The sequence below is a fragment of the Neofelis nebulosa genome, chromosome 7 (assembly GCF_028018385.1).
Source record: "Neofelis nebulosa isolate mNeoNeb1 chromosome 7, mNeoNeb1.pri, whole genome shotgun sequence".
NCBI classification, from domain to species: Eukaryota; Metazoa; Chordata; class Mammalia; order Carnivora; family Felidae; genus Neofelis; species Neofelis nebulosa.
Window position 1 is genome coordinate 149,640,589 of NC_080788.1, and position 17,364 is coordinate 149,657,952.

General features: G+C 44.9%; 1 pseudogene; it reads right to left on the reverse strand.

The window, feature by feature from the left end:
* Positions 1-13,046: 13,046 nt before the first annotated feature.
* On the reverse strand, positions 13,047-14,575 carry LOC131518059 (disintegrin and metalloproteinase domain-containing protein 29-like; annotated as a pseudogene).
* Between the last annotated feature and the right edge of the window lie 2,789 nt (positions 14,576-17,364).

A 17,364-nucleotide genomic window follows, 5' to 3' on the forward strand; every position in this document is an offset into this window, starting at 1 on the left:
GACCAGGGCAGTGCAATGTTGCCTGTCAGCTCTCCTGCCCCATGAGAGGCAATGCCTTGTCTCCCAAATGTACTCCAAGAAGGTAACTGTTTCACCTGATATGACCCAGGGGATCCTCAAACCGCAGCAGTCTCTATGGGCCTCGGGGCTCCTTCTCCACAGGAGCACTGCTATGCCCACCAGGGTCCACCCCAGTGATGGCATGGACTTCTAAATCTTCAGTTTTTGAACTCGACATTTATAGCAGGTTGACTTGTCATGATTACGTTTATGTGTCATCTTGACTGCGTCATGGGTGTCCAGATTCACAACTGTTTCTGTGTATGTCTGTGATGAGTTTCCAGAAGAGATTGGCATTTCCATCCATGGTTTCTTTCTGCCTGGGCATCACCCATTCCATCACAGTTATGAGTAGAATCCACGCAGAGGGAGGAAGAATTCCCTCACTTTTACTTACCATGTGCTTGTTTGAACTGGAACATTGGTCTCCTCCTGCCCTTGTTCTTAGAGTTACATCATAGGCTCTGCAGGTTCTGAGACTAGACACTAGTTCAGAATCAGGCGAGAATTATACCACTGGTTTCCTGGCTCCCCAACTTGTGACAGTTGATCATGGGACTTCTCAACATATTTTGTCATGGAAACCAATGTGCTTTGGGTTCTGTTGCTCGAACGAATCCTGACTAATACATGCAGATGATTTATCTCTTGTTTAGAGGAATTGAATAAAACTGTAGCTCATTTCAAGTCCTGAGTAGCGAAGTGCCATGAAGGAAGTGTCACGTTGTTTGATTGGGACACGGGCTGGGTGAAGATAATGGGGAGCTGTGGGAGCTTGTGGTCCTGGCTGCACAGGGAGTGCATCTGGGACTCATGTAAATGTTCAGCTATTGTGCCTCAGGAAATCTGTAGTTCACTCATGTTGAAGGACAGGAGTAAGGAATGCAAACAACTGTGTCTTTGTGCATGTTAGGGTAGTTTTCCTAGGAAAACAATGATCTAATTCACACAGGTAATAGGTAAACACAGAATCCTGTGTCCAGAGAGGCTCCCTGGAGAAACTGCTGTGTGGACAGGAAGCCCCAGACCCTGAGAGGAAACCTGCCTGTAACCTCCATCTTCACCTGCTCCTGGCAACACAAAGCAGAATTGTGCAAAGTGTCCGCCCCCCGGTGGTGCTGATACTCTCCTGCAGGGAGGTTTGTGTCTGGGCTACCAGTGAGGTCCCCTCACCCTGTCTCTTGCACAGTAATATGCGGCCTTGTCCTCGCCCCGCAGGTTGTTCATCTGCAGATATAGCGTGTTCTTGGCGTTGTCTCTGGAGATGGTGAATCAGCCCTTCATGGAGTCTGCATAGTATGTGCTACCTCCACTACCACTAACCCACTGCAGCCCCTTTCCTGGAGCCTGGCATACTCAGCTCATTGCATAGCTACTGAAGGTTTATCCAGAGGCTGCACAGGTGAGTCTCAGGGACCCCCCCAGGCTGCACCAAATCTCCTCCAGACTCCACCAGCTGCACGTCACACTGGACACCTGCAGACGCAAGACATGTTGGTGAGGAAACCGTCACACATCTACTGGTCTCACTCATATCCACTCACATACTCAGTGTCTCTCGTTCACCATGAATTCCCTTTTAAAAGAGCAACCAGGAACACCCAGCCAAGCAAAACTCCATGGTGAGGTGTCTGTTCTGTCCTGATCAGAGAATGGGAACACCTGGGACTCCCGGGGCTGGGGTTCCTCTCCCAGCTGCAGAGTCTGGGATGGGCTGGTTTTATCAGCACAGAGAGGACACCATTTGCATGTGCTCTGACACATATACCAAGCTCCAGTCTTAGATTTGATTTTTTAAAAGTGAACAACAGGGTTAGGGACACACTTGTAGTTTAGTTTGTGTAGATGGTGCTGTGACAATTTGAATAATTGTATTCAGTGAGTACAGGTGTATTTGCAGTCCTGTGTGCCTTTTTACAGGTCTTTCATCAACATAGATCATTTTCACTCTACAAGTATTTTACATACTTTTTGAAGTTTAACCCAAAATACTTTATTCTGTGCCATTTTCACTTGTATAACTTTGATATTCATTTTGCATGTATTTTCATGCTGGTTTGTAGAATCACAGGTGGTTTGTTTTTATTTATTTCTTTGTTCATTTTGCATCCTGCTTTTTTCCTCATTTAAAAAAAACTGGTTCTAATATTTTTGGTGGTATCTCTAGGGTTTTGTTATGTTTCAGATCAATGTCACCTGCAAGCAAGTAATTTTCCTTCCTCCTTACTGATTTAAATGTCTTTTATTTTTTTTATTCCCTATTTGTTTCTGGTTATGTCTTCCAGTGGTAGGAGAAGAAAGCTTTTCCCTTCTTTTCTTCTGGGATTTAGCCAGTGTAAGGATTCAATTGACATAAGACATATCTACAGGAGAGAATAAATTTCATTTTGTAAGTGCATGGCCTTCCTAATGACATGACACCCAGAGAAAGGACAAAGCAGGTGGCACTTGTGTCTTTCAGACAACAAAACATTGGATTTGGCAAGAGTTAAGTTTGGGGTATTATGTTAGTCATCAAGTAAGTAGGTTTGTTTGCATAGACTTCTTGTCCCTGTATTCTTTATTCTGGTGCTAATGATGGTTCTTCCCTCTTGGTACATGCGAGGGAGATTTATATCCTGCTGTCAAGGGACGATGGAGAGACTGAGTGTACTTGGACTCTTTCTCAAGTGACTTTCACCCAAATAAATAGTGTGACAAGATGACATAGTTTGAGGTGGCATATGTATTCTTCACGTTATCATGGGGAATACTTATGTTAGGGGTGACCATCATTGCCTGGCTCCTGATTTGACAGGAAAGCCTTCTGCATTTTACCGTTCAATATGCTGTCAGGTGTCGGCTTTTCATAGTGGCCATGATCATGTGGAGGTAATTTCCTTCAGTTCCTTTTTAATTGGGTTCTTTTTAAATGATGAACATGTGTTGAATTTTTCTAATGTTTTTTTGAATCAATTAATGATGGCTTTGATTCACTCATTCCCTCTGTTAATGGAGGACATCACATTTATGCATCTGTGTACGTTGAAGGATCCTTGCATCTCTGGAGTGAATCCCACTAGATTATGTTGTGTGATCCTCTCAATGTTCTGTTGAATTCAGTATGCTCAGATTTTGTGAAGGAATTTTGCATGTATGTTCATTTGAGATAGTGACCTGTAGTTTCCCTTCTTGTGGTGTCTTTCTTTGGTTTTGGTGTGAAAACAATGCTGTCCTCACAAATTTCATTTGGGAGTGCTGTTTTTTTATCAGTGGTTTGTAATAGTTTGAGAAGTATTGGCATTAATTCCTCTTTAAACACTTAGTAGATATTTTAATAAAGCCATGGACTCCTAGGCAGATATTTTGGAGGGTGAGGTTTTAGATAGAGAAATCTGATTAATTTTTCTTTTGTTCCTTTTGTATTTTTCCATGAAACAGTCTTGGTGGCCTACATTATGGCATAAAATGTGTAATTTGTTCCTGGTGATCTAATTGTTGGCCTATAAATACCTAAGTTTTTCTTTAATGATCCTGTATATGTCTTTAGTTCAGTTATTTCTCCTCTTTCAATTCTGATTGCATTTGTTTGAGTCTTCCCTATTTCCCCAGGCTGCCTATTAGTTTCAAATTTTACTTACTTGTCCAAATACAAATTTTTATGTAATTGATTTGTTTTCTGTATTTGTGGTAGTCTCTATTTTCTGTCTGCTTTATCTTTTTATGGTATTTTTATGTTTATCTTGTTATGTCAGTAAAAATGCCAATGATTTTTTTAAGGAACCTTAAAAATATACAATTCATATGAAAGCACACAACACATGGAAGCAACAAAACAACCATGACATCGAGAGAACTTGGAGACATCACACTTCTCTCTTTCTAAATATATTGCAGAGGTACATTAACCACAACAGTGTGCTGCTGGCACCAAATAAGACATTTAGACCAGTGGAGCTCATTACGGAGCCCAGAAGTAGAAGTTTGCAGATGCACTCAGCAAATCCTCCACGAGGTTTCCAACAATGCACAGTGGGGGGAGGATAGTGTCTCTTAAACATGGTGTTGACTAGGGGCACCTGTGTGGCTCGGTAAGTTAAGCCTCCCACTTCCACTCAGGTCATGATCTCACGTTTTGTGGGTTCGAGCCTCACATCAGGCTCCTGCTGACAGCTCAGGGCCTGGATTCTGTTTCTGCCTCTATCTCTGTGCCTCCCTACTCATGATCTGTCTCTCTCCCTCAAAACCAAAGTAAAAATTAGAAAATAGTATTGATATATACATGCAAAATAATAACATTTGGCCATAATCTTGCTTCATACATATACGTCGACACAAAGAAATCTCAAAATGGTTGAAGGATTAAGAAGAACACTTGAACCTAAATGCCTTCAAAGAAAACATGAAAGATAAATATGATGACATTCACTTGAGAATGATTGATTTGGTATAAAAGCAAAGTCACAGAGAACAAAGCAGGCAAGGGGGATTACACCATCCTAGAAAAGGGGCAAGCAAATATTTGCAGAGCTAGAAGGCAGTCTATGGGAGGGTAGACATTACAATAAAAAATATTGAAAAGGAGTTAATATCCAAAATGCAGGAGGGACAATAAGGTGTTCTCATTTCCCGGCCATCAGACCACACCTCAAGCTTCCCCCTTTCCCTAATGGAGACCCACCTCCATTCAAAGTGCTCCTCAGAGGATGAGTCTTAAAGATGTGCCCACTGGTGTCTGGGCCTCACATGCACAAGAGGATGGATTGCCCCCAGTGCAGAGCCTATGCTCAGGGGGCCTGAGAAAGGAACTGCACCTACCCATCAGTAGACAGATGTCCTGTCTTGCTGCAGAGGGAGGACCTGACCCTGTGATAGACTCTGTTACTGCAGGATGTTCTTGCTTTACCTCCTCACCGTGTAACACCCCGATCTTGTGAGTAAAGAAAGAATAGAATTTGATTCAGAAGGCAAAGCTACTGATTTCTACACTGTAGAAACCATAAAGTCTTTTGTAATCTATTACCCACCCCCCCATCTTTTGTCCCTAACCGGGCTGCCGCTCATGCCTCAATTCCTGGTGATGAAGATGCATTCCTGGAATGAACATCTGCTCAACTTTCTTGTCAATGCCATTGCACTCTGATTCACAAGTTCTCTTTTCATGTATGCTTGGGGAAGGCAACTAAGTTGGGCTCAATAGTACTCCAAGTTCTTGAGGCCAACTTACATTCTGTGCCTTCACCTAAGGCTGCACTCTTGTTTAGTATGTCTGTGACTTGTCACTCTATTACCAAAGGAGTCAGAGAGCCCTTGCAGACTCCCCCACACTCCTAAAGCACCAGCCAGACAGGGCCATACACCCTCCTGTCTTCTTAATGTCCACGGTTGAAAACAGCTACTGCCAACGAGGACTATGTCACAGTGCTTCGAAAATCCCCACAAAGTGTCTTGTCAGTTTTTCACATCCCTCTCACCAGTACAAAAATGCAGTTGCATGACCTTTTAAGGAAACCTGGCTACTGCTTCCCAAGGACCCCTAACTTCACTGCTTTTGCTCTGTCTCTGTGAGCCCCTCACCCCTACCTGATGCTGCCAGAGATTTCTTTTCGTGGCTTTCAGAGTCATTAACCTACTTTAAAGTATTAATATTAGCTCTGTGCACACCCCACACTCTCAACTGTCTGAATATCAATAACATGTTTCACCTCTCATTCCATGGAAATGGAGTGGCTGCAGGTATCCTGTGACAACCTGTGCCTCTCGGATATGTCCTATAACTTTCTTCCCATGAAAATTAGACCTTGGGCCATCAGGCCCCATTGCATGCTTGCACCCCCACAGCTGCTGTCTGGATACATTAGGATCCTCACTCATCTCTGTATTCCTCTCTGACAAGTTTGTAATTTCCAGGCCCACCACCTACCTACCAGCTGGCCACTGACCAACACCTCCATCATCTTGTGTCATGTTAACAGTTTAAATTGGGCTATCCCACTCCCCTCCCTAAAAAGGGAGACCCAGGGCACCTGGGTGGCTCTGTTGATGGGCGTCCTAGTTCAGCTCAGGTCATGATTTTGTGGTTTGTGAGTTTGAGCCCTGCACTGGGCTCTGTGCTGTCAGTTAGAGCCTGGAGCCTGCTTCAGATTCTGTTTCCCCCTCTCTCTCTGCTCCTCCCAACTCACACTCTTTCTCTCAAAAATAAATAAACATTAAAAACATTTAAAAGGGGAGACCCTACTTCATTCCTCACGATTGCCCTCAGCTACAGGAATGGTTTCTGGGACATCTGGTGGTCAACCCTAGTTCTATTAAAATTTTTTTTTTTTCTTTAACATTTATTTCTTATTGAGAGACAGAGAGACACAGAGCGTGAGCAGGGGAGGGGTAGAGAGAGGGGGAGACATAGAATCTGAAGTAGGCTCCAGGCTCTGAGCTGTCAGTACAGAGTCCGATGTGGGGCTTGAACTCACAAACTGCGTGATCATGACCTGAGCTGAGGTCCATAGCTTAACCAACTGAGCCACCCAGGTGCCCCTCCCTGACTTCTATTTTGTGACAGCTTCTGTATGTGGGGAAACATAGGAACCACTCAGGCCAGTGTCCCTACTAGAAGTACTCCAGGAGTCCTCTCTGCCTGCTGTAAAATCAGTCTAAGCCACTGTGCTCCCAGGTTTTCCCAAGCTTGCACATCTGCAAAGGGAAAGACCACCACTATTCACAGGCATTCCAGACCTGCCCTGGAGTCTTAAGGTCTGTTGTCACCCTCTGGAAATCCCACAGTTCCTAACCGCCATGAGTACCAGAGGACAGAGGACATTTTTCCAGCAGGCCTATAATTGCTGCCGTATTATACGCAACTGATCTTTCTGCTAAAATTGCTAACAGTTACTCTCCAGCCCAAACCGTGAGGAGACTGCCACTGTCTCTCCAGCGACCGACAGAGCTCACAAGGCTATCAAATACACAGCCAAGATCAGAGGCCCCTGTCCTTTCCTTCACTTTAGAAGCCTACCTTTTTCCTTGACTTGGACTATTGTTTATCATGTAAGTTCCTCACAATGGGAAAAGACAGGTAGACAGATAATGATCAGATGGGGTGTACATCGGGGTTGAGTGGGCCTCCTGAGACCCCTTTCTTCTCTCCTTTGGTCTTGCACCAACCCCATCAGATGGGATAATTAAGAAATTGAGAGACAGTGGGTTCTTCCCAGGCATCCACTAAACCTCTGACTAAATTATTTCCCAGGGCACTACTTGTAAATCTCTCCAAGTTTTGTATAATATCAGCAGGCCCCAGGGAGTCCCTCTAGCCCCTCCCTGCCCCCGGGGCTCTCCAGATGGATTTGACATATTGGCTTCCTCTTTTGTTAATGGCTGCATGTTTTGTGGATGGACTGATGCTGTCTGACTGGACATGCCAATGCCACAACTGTGGTAAAGAATGTAATGACTGAAATGGTTCCTGGATTTGCCATTCCATTATGGATTTAGCCAGACCAAGGAACTCACTTCAGCATATAGACAAACTACGTACTTGCAAAGACTTGGGCTGATAATTAGAATTTAATACCCCACATCATCCTTAATCATCACAGAAGAGGACGATGAGGATATGTGGATTAGGGGAACAGATATGGAACATGAAAAACTAGACAAAAAAGTCCTTTAGGAAAAATCCGCTTGGAAACTGGCCTGGAACCTCCAGAATCATTGTCCTTGGCCCTTAATGAGATTTGGAATTCTCCAAATATCAGGCAGTGACTGACCCCCTTTGCAATAATATTTTAGAAAGGAATCCTTAAACCCTTCTTTACTGATTGAGTGAACTTTATGATAACTTATATGACCAACTTGATGCCATACATAGCCATGTCCAAGAACTAACAGATTCACTTGGGTCATATCATCCACAGACAATAAGAACATGGCCTCTGCCACTGACTAGCCTTGCCACCCTTTCTACAGAATATGGGACACTCATCAGGTCTTCAGAGAGCACCCAGTGCCACCTTGCTGAGAAGGACTTTATGACAGACTGCTACCGACTACACTGCCATCAGAATTAGGGAAAGATTCTTCTGGATTCACGCAAGCTGCACAAAATAGTTCCACATCACCATTGTCAAGACCGTGGATGACCATCCCCATGATGACCATTGGTAAGGATTCCCAGAGCCAATTCCCAGGCTCTGGAAGCACATGGCATCACATAGTAGGTCACGGATCAAAAAACTGCATTTCCACCTAGTTTCATTTTCCGGGTCTTTACTGTCAGGAAAAAAAAAAAAAAGCCTTTTTAAAATGGAGCCTACCCTTTCCCCCACTATTTAAAGACTGACTACATTTCCTGCTCTCCCTCTGAACCTCTATGACTGTCTGTCTTCAGACTGCATCTGCCCCATTCACCTGTGTAGTTATCTCACCAGGTCAGACACAGACCCTTACAGCAGTTTTCCAAGTCCCGTCTACAGTAAATAATCAGTCTGATTGTCAATTGTTTTGACATCAGGATAGCAAGTAAGCCCCCAAAGTAGTGTTATTTCCTGCTAATGCAAGCAGGTGAATGCACCATGTGGATGGACAAATGGAAGGGTGTGGTATCCACAACCAGAACGACAATGTCACTCTGCCTTTCCTTCCACTGCATTGATTGGGACCACAACTTTGATGGAAGCTTCAGGATGGTCCTTTGCTCAGGTGAAGTATTGGGAAAGAATACTTCCCTTTGTATGAAGACAGTCATGGTGCTGGGTTCTCTCTCTTGGTGACATAGCAAGGCAATCTGGTGCCAGGTGGTCACAAGGTGCTCCAGCATAACCCCCATGGCACAAACATTTTCCAGATCACAAAATGTTTCATTGGCACTCAGACTACCTGTGCATCAAGTGACATAGCTCAGCCACTTCCAGGTAAGGCTGCCTAACAGCACAAGTCATATGAGAGTAGACCAAAAATCTGGAGTAGCTCAGTCAAATGAGAAAACCCACCTTATAGCTGCTGAAGGACTGCAGGCCTCCCATGTCTCACAAACTTTCAGGAATACATAATAATTTACCAGTGACAGTGACCCTCAATTGCCCAGACCAGTGGGAACTCATGACAGGCTGTACATGAGCTGGTCAGCCTAACATCTTGGCACTTTTTGGACTGTTAGGAATTCCCAAGGCAGCAGGGTTGAGATGTATAGGTTGAGAGCAGACTGTGGCTGGGACTCCTTGGTCATCGATGCTGAATGGGACATACTGGCTAGCTCAGTCATGACAGAGTCTCCCCTGTGGCCCTTTAGATACCCTCAACTGCCTAGACAGTCTTGGGAATGTGAGCCATCTTATGGACAGCTGGGAGTTTACATTTCAGTAGTCAAGTGTAAAGCGCCACCTGTTAAGAGGGGCTTTAATGCCCATCAAGTGGGCAGAGTGAAAGGAGAAATGGTGTGTTTAATGTCGCCCCTCATTCAGCAAATCTTGAATTATGGGGTGCAATTACTCAGTCTTCTATTGCACACAATATTGATGTGCATATACTGTCTTAATTGGATGTAGGGGGGTGCAATTTGCAGTCCTACAGACTCCTGATATGTAGTTCCCCCAGGAAAGCCAGGCACTGGGTTTGTTCCCACTGGCCTTGATGGCATGTGAGGGCATCCACATCATTAACAAGACAATGCACGGTCAAAGGGGCCACCATTGCTAAAAGGGTTTCAGTAAAGATTCTTCCAATAGTGACATCAAAGCGATGTTGAGACCCTTCTACTATCCCTCCCTTTATACCTAGTAAGCTAAAGGGCTCCACACTAATATTTGGAGGGGTTCCTGGGAAGCACTGTACCTTGACTTCAGGGTCAATGAGAGAAATAAAGTGTTGTCTGTGTCTGTGTCCTACACGGTAATTATAGAAGTATAAAGGCAGTTGTCCCAGGAGGAAGGACATACTCCACAAATCTCCTGGTCCCTAGGCAGGGCCTTGGCATCTCCCCAACCATTGGGATCCCAGCTCCCCACTACCAGGGCTGTCATGTCCAGAGAAGTGATGGCACCCACCCAAAGGGTAGGAACAGCATTCTCTTGAAGATCCCAAAGTGTCTGATCAAAGTTTCTGACTTGTGTTCAGGCTCTCCTGAGATTAAGTCACTAGGGACCCCTCTTCTCAGAGCTGTGCATAAAGAGAAGTGTGGGCATCATCTCTAGAGCAAGAGATCTGGTTGAATTTCCACCCTTGAATGGGGCACTGCTGGGACCCTCCTGTGGGCTCCTATCTATGGAGGTGGTGATCCCATCAGCATTTGCAGCAAAGAAGTCTTGGGCTTCTTGAAAATTCTCCTTTTCACATCTGACTATGGCATACATGCTAATGCCTGCTACACTACAGCTGGTATTTCCATGAATTGTATTGGCACAAGGCTTAAGATCAGAGTGGTCCTTCAAGAAGAACTCCTTAGATTCTGTTGTCAAGTGCCTCTCCTCCAGGTGGAAATGGACAAGTGCTCATGGGCGCATGACATAAGGCAAAAACAAAAGAAAACAAAACAAAATCCAAAACCCACACCCATTGAATTGTCCCCATTCTATCTTAGAGTTGGATTGCATCACCTGGGCTTGACCTCTCCCAGTGGGCCTGTGCTGTCGTGCCATAAAAATCCAAGTCTGGAGAATCAGAGCTTCTTTCTTCCTACCTCTGTGGGCTCTGGGGCCCTAGGGAGCCTCTTCCTCAGAGCCTTCCCATTTTTCCTTGGTGTGTGTCTCTTGCCATGTGCCTTGGGGTGATTGTCATAGCCTTTTGATACAGTGAAAAGACTGGAGGCTCCGTAGGTTGTCTGTAAGTAAACAGGCCATTGATACCTTGAGCTTTTCAGCGATTTATGAATCTGGGGCACTTGGACCAATCCAGACAGCTGTAGTATGTCAAGCGCTTAAAGCAACAGCTTGGAGCCAATTGTGAAGACCCAGTAGTGCCAATCAATATACTTGTCTCCCTCCCTTTGGACAAATGATTCCAGGAAACCTTGCATTTTCATGATGGTGTAGTGCCTGTCACCATTTCTCTCTTTCACACTGGTCCGTGGATATGTTGGTGTAGTGGTCTTAACAGGGAGGACCTGGGATAGAAATTAGCTCTTCCCAGACACATTTGCTGAGGCCCCCCACATTGAGGCGTCCCCCACAACACTGTCAAATAGGGAGCCATTGTCAGCAGCAGTGAGGAATACAGCCAGTAGGGGAAGGTTTCCTTGGTCGTGTCCTCCACCCAGGGAGACGTGATGCTCCTGGTAGAGTTGCCTCTGTCACTAGGTAGGCATGGCTAAGCAAACACAACACCAGGGTACTGGCTGCAACACAGTGGACTCATTAGCTGGCGTCTTCTTCGACACTAATCTAGGCATATGGTCTTTGGTGTCCAGCAATATCTCACTTGGAGATCAGTAGGAAATATATACCTCTGGAAGCCCAGGATGGTGCCTGATTGTTGGTCTCTGCAGGGAGTCTGACATTTTATGGCACTGGTAAGTTAGGGTGGGGTTTCTGGCAACACCTGGCATCAGCCCAAAGCAAAGCTACACACCACTGGCAAGCTCCAGCTCCTTCTCAGAGCAGCTGAGATGTGGGGGTGAGGAACGAGTGAGCCATTCTCAGTGCTAACACATTGTTGGAGGGCAGCACCTAGGCCCCCAATCCCATCCCTGGGGACAAATGTGTTGGGGACCCCAGCTGTTGTGCAAAATTAAGAACATGTAGACTGTATCCTGCTGAAGGAATAGGCAAGAGCCATTGCTCAGGGGGTGGGCAGGTGGCTCCCTAGGCATCTGAACTCTGGCTTTGGATACATGAGATGCATGGGGCCCTCTGACTCAAGGTGGCCTTTCAGTGCACCCCCAACAAAGGAAATGGAGGCACAGGATTTATGACTCACAAGGCCCAGAAGCAAGGGTACACAAGGACCTTGGGAAGGGCAGGCCTCATTTCCACAGTCCCAGTGATCAGGGCACAGAAAACAGGGTAGTAAGTACCTGATTACTTGAGAATGGATGAGGCTGAAGTCCCTAACTTTTCACAGGCTCACCTCTGTGTGGTTATTTGAGAAGGCTCTCAGAAAACCAAAGTGGGAATCCTAGGCAGATCCTTATCTAAGGTTAAACTCACTGAAAAGTAGGCAAGAGAAAGAAAGCAGGGATTCACATTCACCGGGCTCCAACTGGATGCCAGAGTCATCCATAGGCATTTGTGCCTACCTTTCTGATTCATTTCATTTGGTGCTCCTTTAAATCTCATGGTCTCAGTCTCCCACATTTGAAATTTGCTCTCCAGGGAGGCACAGCTCGTGCCAGGTGGAACCTAATGCCAGTCCCATTCCCTCACAGCCCACAGACAACCCAGTGTGGAATAGGCAGTGTGGGTGGGTGGTAGCCCTCCATTATCCTGAACCCACGTTGGGACTGGGGGAAGACAGATTACCTGGAGAATGAGAAAATGTTCAGTGTGCAACTGCACAGTTTTGGAGACAACTCATGAGTTTGTCCCTGAAAGAGCTTGTGTGAACGTCTCTTAATTCTGGAAGCATATACCTCAGTTCAAGGCCCAGAAGCTGACTCAGATCCTCTGCACATAATCTCGGGCTCAGTTTGGGCTCTTGGAAGCTTAGATGTATACGTAGAGGCCACAAGCATGCAGTTTTTAAGTTTTATTTCAGCGCTCTGGTCAGTGAGCCATGAGAGAAGTATGTCAGAGCCGTGATGTGCCTGTGGACCCCTGTGTCTACTGCAGACCCCTGAAATGTAGATGTCAGCTCTGCAGCCTCATTACTGTATTTTCACACATGTGCCAGTTGGATTGTCTATAGTTGTTCAGCAGTCAGGAGGCTAATTATGGATTGTCGTCAGCAACAATCAATCCCTTAACTTTCTCGGGGTTGATAATTTGACATTTGTGGCGACACCACAAGGAATGCATCTATTATGGCTTAAATGGGACCAAAAACCGCTCTGAGATATAACAGGGATTCATGACTTTGCCTCACTGGCTGCATTCTTCTTGGAGGGGTGCACTGCCTGTGCTCCCACCAGTGCCTCGTCCAGTGCACCATGGAGGATCCCAGCTTATGTGGCAATGGCAGTTCCTGTTATTGTCGCATGACCCTCTGTGACTGCATCTCCGGGATACAGTCATAATTCAGCTGAGCCACACTGCCAGTGCAGTAGGTGTCCTGACAGAACTTTCTAGAAGCATAGGGGTGACAGTTCTCACATGACCAAAATCGGTTGTTCCTGTGCTACTATGTGAATTCAGCCGCAAACACCAGAACCCTGAGATCTCAGATGGATGGAATCCAACATGCTCTTGCAGCTGAGGGAGATGTGTGACAGTCCTACTCTGCAACCTTCCACAAGGCACGTCTGTGTGGGAACAGGATTCAGCGTTGAATTCCCCAGGGTCTTCTGCAGTGTCCATATCGGCTGCCTTTTTGATTTATGGTATAGCAGATATCTTCACCTTTCCAGAATTTTGCAAAGATTTCTTGGCAGTGCATAGTGTGGTCAGTGCAATTCCCATGATAGCAGCATCCCTCTTCAGTGCACGGGGTTCCATCTTGCATATGGAAGTCATCAGGGCCCGGCAAGGACACCCCACGACAGGACTCTGGAAGATCACATATATTTTGGATTGGCCTGCCAAGTGTCCCAGCATCGAAATCGGTGCAGTTTGTATAGCATCTGCCTGTATACATTTGTCCCCAGGGGTTAAAATACAATCACTCATACAGCACAGATTGCTATAGCACTGCTCTAAGGAGTCACAATGCTTGCCTGGGTCAGCTAAGTAGTTTCCAAAATGATTGTGGGTCAAGCTTTTATTTCAATGCACCATTTAGATGTTGAAGAGACACTTGCCTAATCTGCCACTCATTTTGCGCTTCATATGAATGAAGGAACACTTCCTGAAAGCTTCAGGTATACAAGGGAATTGGGTCCTAATGCAGTTGGACCTTTTCTGGCAAGCATATTCATCAGTGTCAACCCACAAACCAATATTTTTTGCAATCTGATGTGTTGCTATGACAGACATGAGTAAATAATGTCTGCCTAAATAACCCATCATGATGGGGCTTTGTGGATGGCATATACTACATACAACAGGATTGAAATTAACTTCATGGGATCCATTTCGAATCGCAACTAAGGATGAATGTGGTCTAAGAAATCGAAAACCCTTGGACTCATAGTATCGAAAAAAAAAGGACTCTGATGCAACACATATTTGCCCATGTTAGCTGGATATCTCTCATTATAAATTATCATGAAACCAATATAGTAACTTACATGAATCCCATGAAACAATGAGTCAATTAAGCTAACTAGCCTTATTAGGAATTGGTCACGTTTTGACCCGTGGTTGAACATACTATATATTGTTTTGGAACTGAGAGCAAAATTCCGTGATGGGATGACTACAACTTACTACAGATCCTGAGGACTGTACTGGCATTTGCTTGAGGAACAGGGGTCCCTATCCTCCTTATATCCCAGGTTATAAGTAGGTCCCATTGCATTGGCGTCTGCCACTATCTGAGAAACAATGTGTTCAAATGTTGGGAATCGCTGAGGGGTCTGATTTCATAGGCAAGGTCATCCAAATTCATGATACCTTAAAGGCCCCCATAGCACGTGTCCATGGTGACCATGGAAAGAGGAATCTCCTCCAGGTAGCCGAGGTAGTAACAGTCTGGAGGCATGGAGGGGTAGTCCATCTGCAAGTGCCCCTGATCATCCTGAGTGATCATCAGCAGATGTCTGGACCTGAAGGGTTTCTTTGGCCACATGTGGATAACAGGTCTCTTGTCCCAAAACACAGGCTACAGGACAGCCAACCAGTCATCTGAATGCCCTTGCCATTGTGCAGCTCCTTCTTTGTAATTACCACCTCAAGGAGATGTAGCGACATGAGGGACGACCTTGAGAACCCTGGACAGGAGCCAGCACTGCCCAGAGTGCAAACTGCAAGAGTGACACCCTCAAGATGACCTGGCCCTCTGACAGCCTCATGGCCCTGCTCCGGGACATCTGCCAGTGAGAATGTATAAATGGAGGATCCTCAGCAAAGTGAGGTCTAGGCCATCTGACAGAACAGAGGGCTGTACCGGGTGGCCAGCACCCTGCACCTGGGATCCACTTGTGGGTTTAGGTAACAGTCCCAGGGTGTGGCATTGTGTGACCTTGCACAACAGTTCAGCTGGGGTGGATGTGGGAGAAGCAGGTGAGCCAGTTCAAGTGTGCTCACATGGACATAGTAACGACTTGGACCCAGAGACATGGCTCTATTCAACACATTCCACCTTTAATCTAGCTAGTGAATATGGGATATGAAATTTTAACACCCTGAACTTCTCTACCAATTCCATCTCCTGTGGTACTGCTGGGTCACTTTCTATGGATGACTACTTTTCCTCATTATGGAGACCAATGCTTCCTACTTCCTTGGGATGTGGAGGTGGACATTGTCAATTTTACCTTTATATGTGACTAAAAAGTAGCTTTGTCGTTTTTCATGTCTCATTCTGGTTAGACATTAGTTTTCAAGCCATTTGATCCTTTGGTTTTTGGTTTGAAGCTTCCTCTGAGTTTACTGAGGAAACATTTCCCAGTATTCTATGTCATGATTGGTGAAGTACAAGGTTGCATTTTAGTATTCTTTTTATGCCAGCTGGGGAGAACAGAAAGTAGTGCTGACCATGTGTGAGCCCCAGGGGTTTTCCGCTCTAATCCCTTATTGGCATTCTTTCCTGGCCTCTGGCAGTCTCCCCCCATGCATGTGTGGTTCCCTCCTCAGCTGGAGATGCCAGGGAGTGGAGGTAACTTTGGCAGCTTGCACCATGGAGTCTGCACATGATCAAAACACGTTATCAGCCATGGAACTCCCTTGTTTGATTAAATATGCTCTCCTCCTTTAAAACCCCCTGTGTCATGGAGAAACCTCAGAGTTGGCTTTTGGACAGGAGTCTGCATTCTCACCAGTGGCTGGCCTTGTGCATAAAGCTCAAATTCCTTTCCTACCAAAACTAAAACTTTGAACGTTGACCTTTCCAGCAACACGCAGTTCAATTTGGGTTTTGATAACAATAAAACAGAAAGTGGAGTGGCAGTTGCCAGAGGCTGGCAGCGAGGCGCAATGAGGGTTAGATATCAAGGGGTGTGATTTTCTGTTATGCAATACAACTAATTTCTAGAGGTCTTCTCCACAACATTACATGTGTAGTTAACAATATTGTACTGTATGGTTAAAATTCAGTGAAGAGGGTGGATCTCAGTTTCAGTGAGATCTTACCGCAATACACGAGTTTTGCTTCTCACACAAAGTATGCATGGACACACACTGTGTACTGATAAGTGAAAATAATTTTAAACAATTTACATACTTTGGATCCTAACCCTGAATATACGCCAATTATAAATATCTTCTTCCATTCCATAGGTTGCCTTTTAGTTTTGTTTATTGTTTCCTTCACTGTGCAGAAGCTTGCTATTTTGAGGTACTCCCAAGAGTTCATATATGTATGTATTTAATTTTCTTGTAATATTTTAAATTTAAATACAAGTGTGTTAACCTACAGTGCAGTATTGATTTCAGGTATAGAATTTTGTGATTCATCACGTACATATAACACAAAGTTCTCATTTCAACAAGTGCCCTTCTTAATGCCCACCTCCCTTTTAGCCCACCTTACCCCCTTCCCCTTGGTTTGTTCTCTGTATTTAAGAGTCTCTTCCAGTTTCCTATTCTCTGTTTTTATCTTATTTTATTTTGCCTTCCCCTATGTTGTATTTCTTATATTCCACATATGAATGAAATCATATGATATTTGACTTTTTCTTACTGACTTATTTCACTTAGGTTAATACGTTGTTGTTCCACCCACATTGTTGTAAATGACAAGATTTCATTCTTTTTGATGGCTGAGTAATATTCCATTGTATATATTTACCACATCTTCTTTATGCGTTCATCGCCTGGTGGATATTTGGGTTCTCCCACAATTTGCTTCTTGTTGATAGGGCTGCTGTGAACATTGGGGTCCATGTGCCCCTTCGAATCAGCATTTTGGTATCCTTGGGATAAATACCTAGTAAAACAATTGCTCGATCACAGGATAGTTCTATTTTTAATTTTTTTCAGGTATCTCCACACTATTTTCCAGAATGGCTGCACCAGTTTGCATTCCCACCATGTTAATTTTAGCCATCCTGCCAGGTGTAGGTGTTATCTCATTGTGGTTTTGATGTATGTCCCTGACGAGGAGTGACAATGAGCCTCATTATGAAAAGATGGTGTCTTTTCA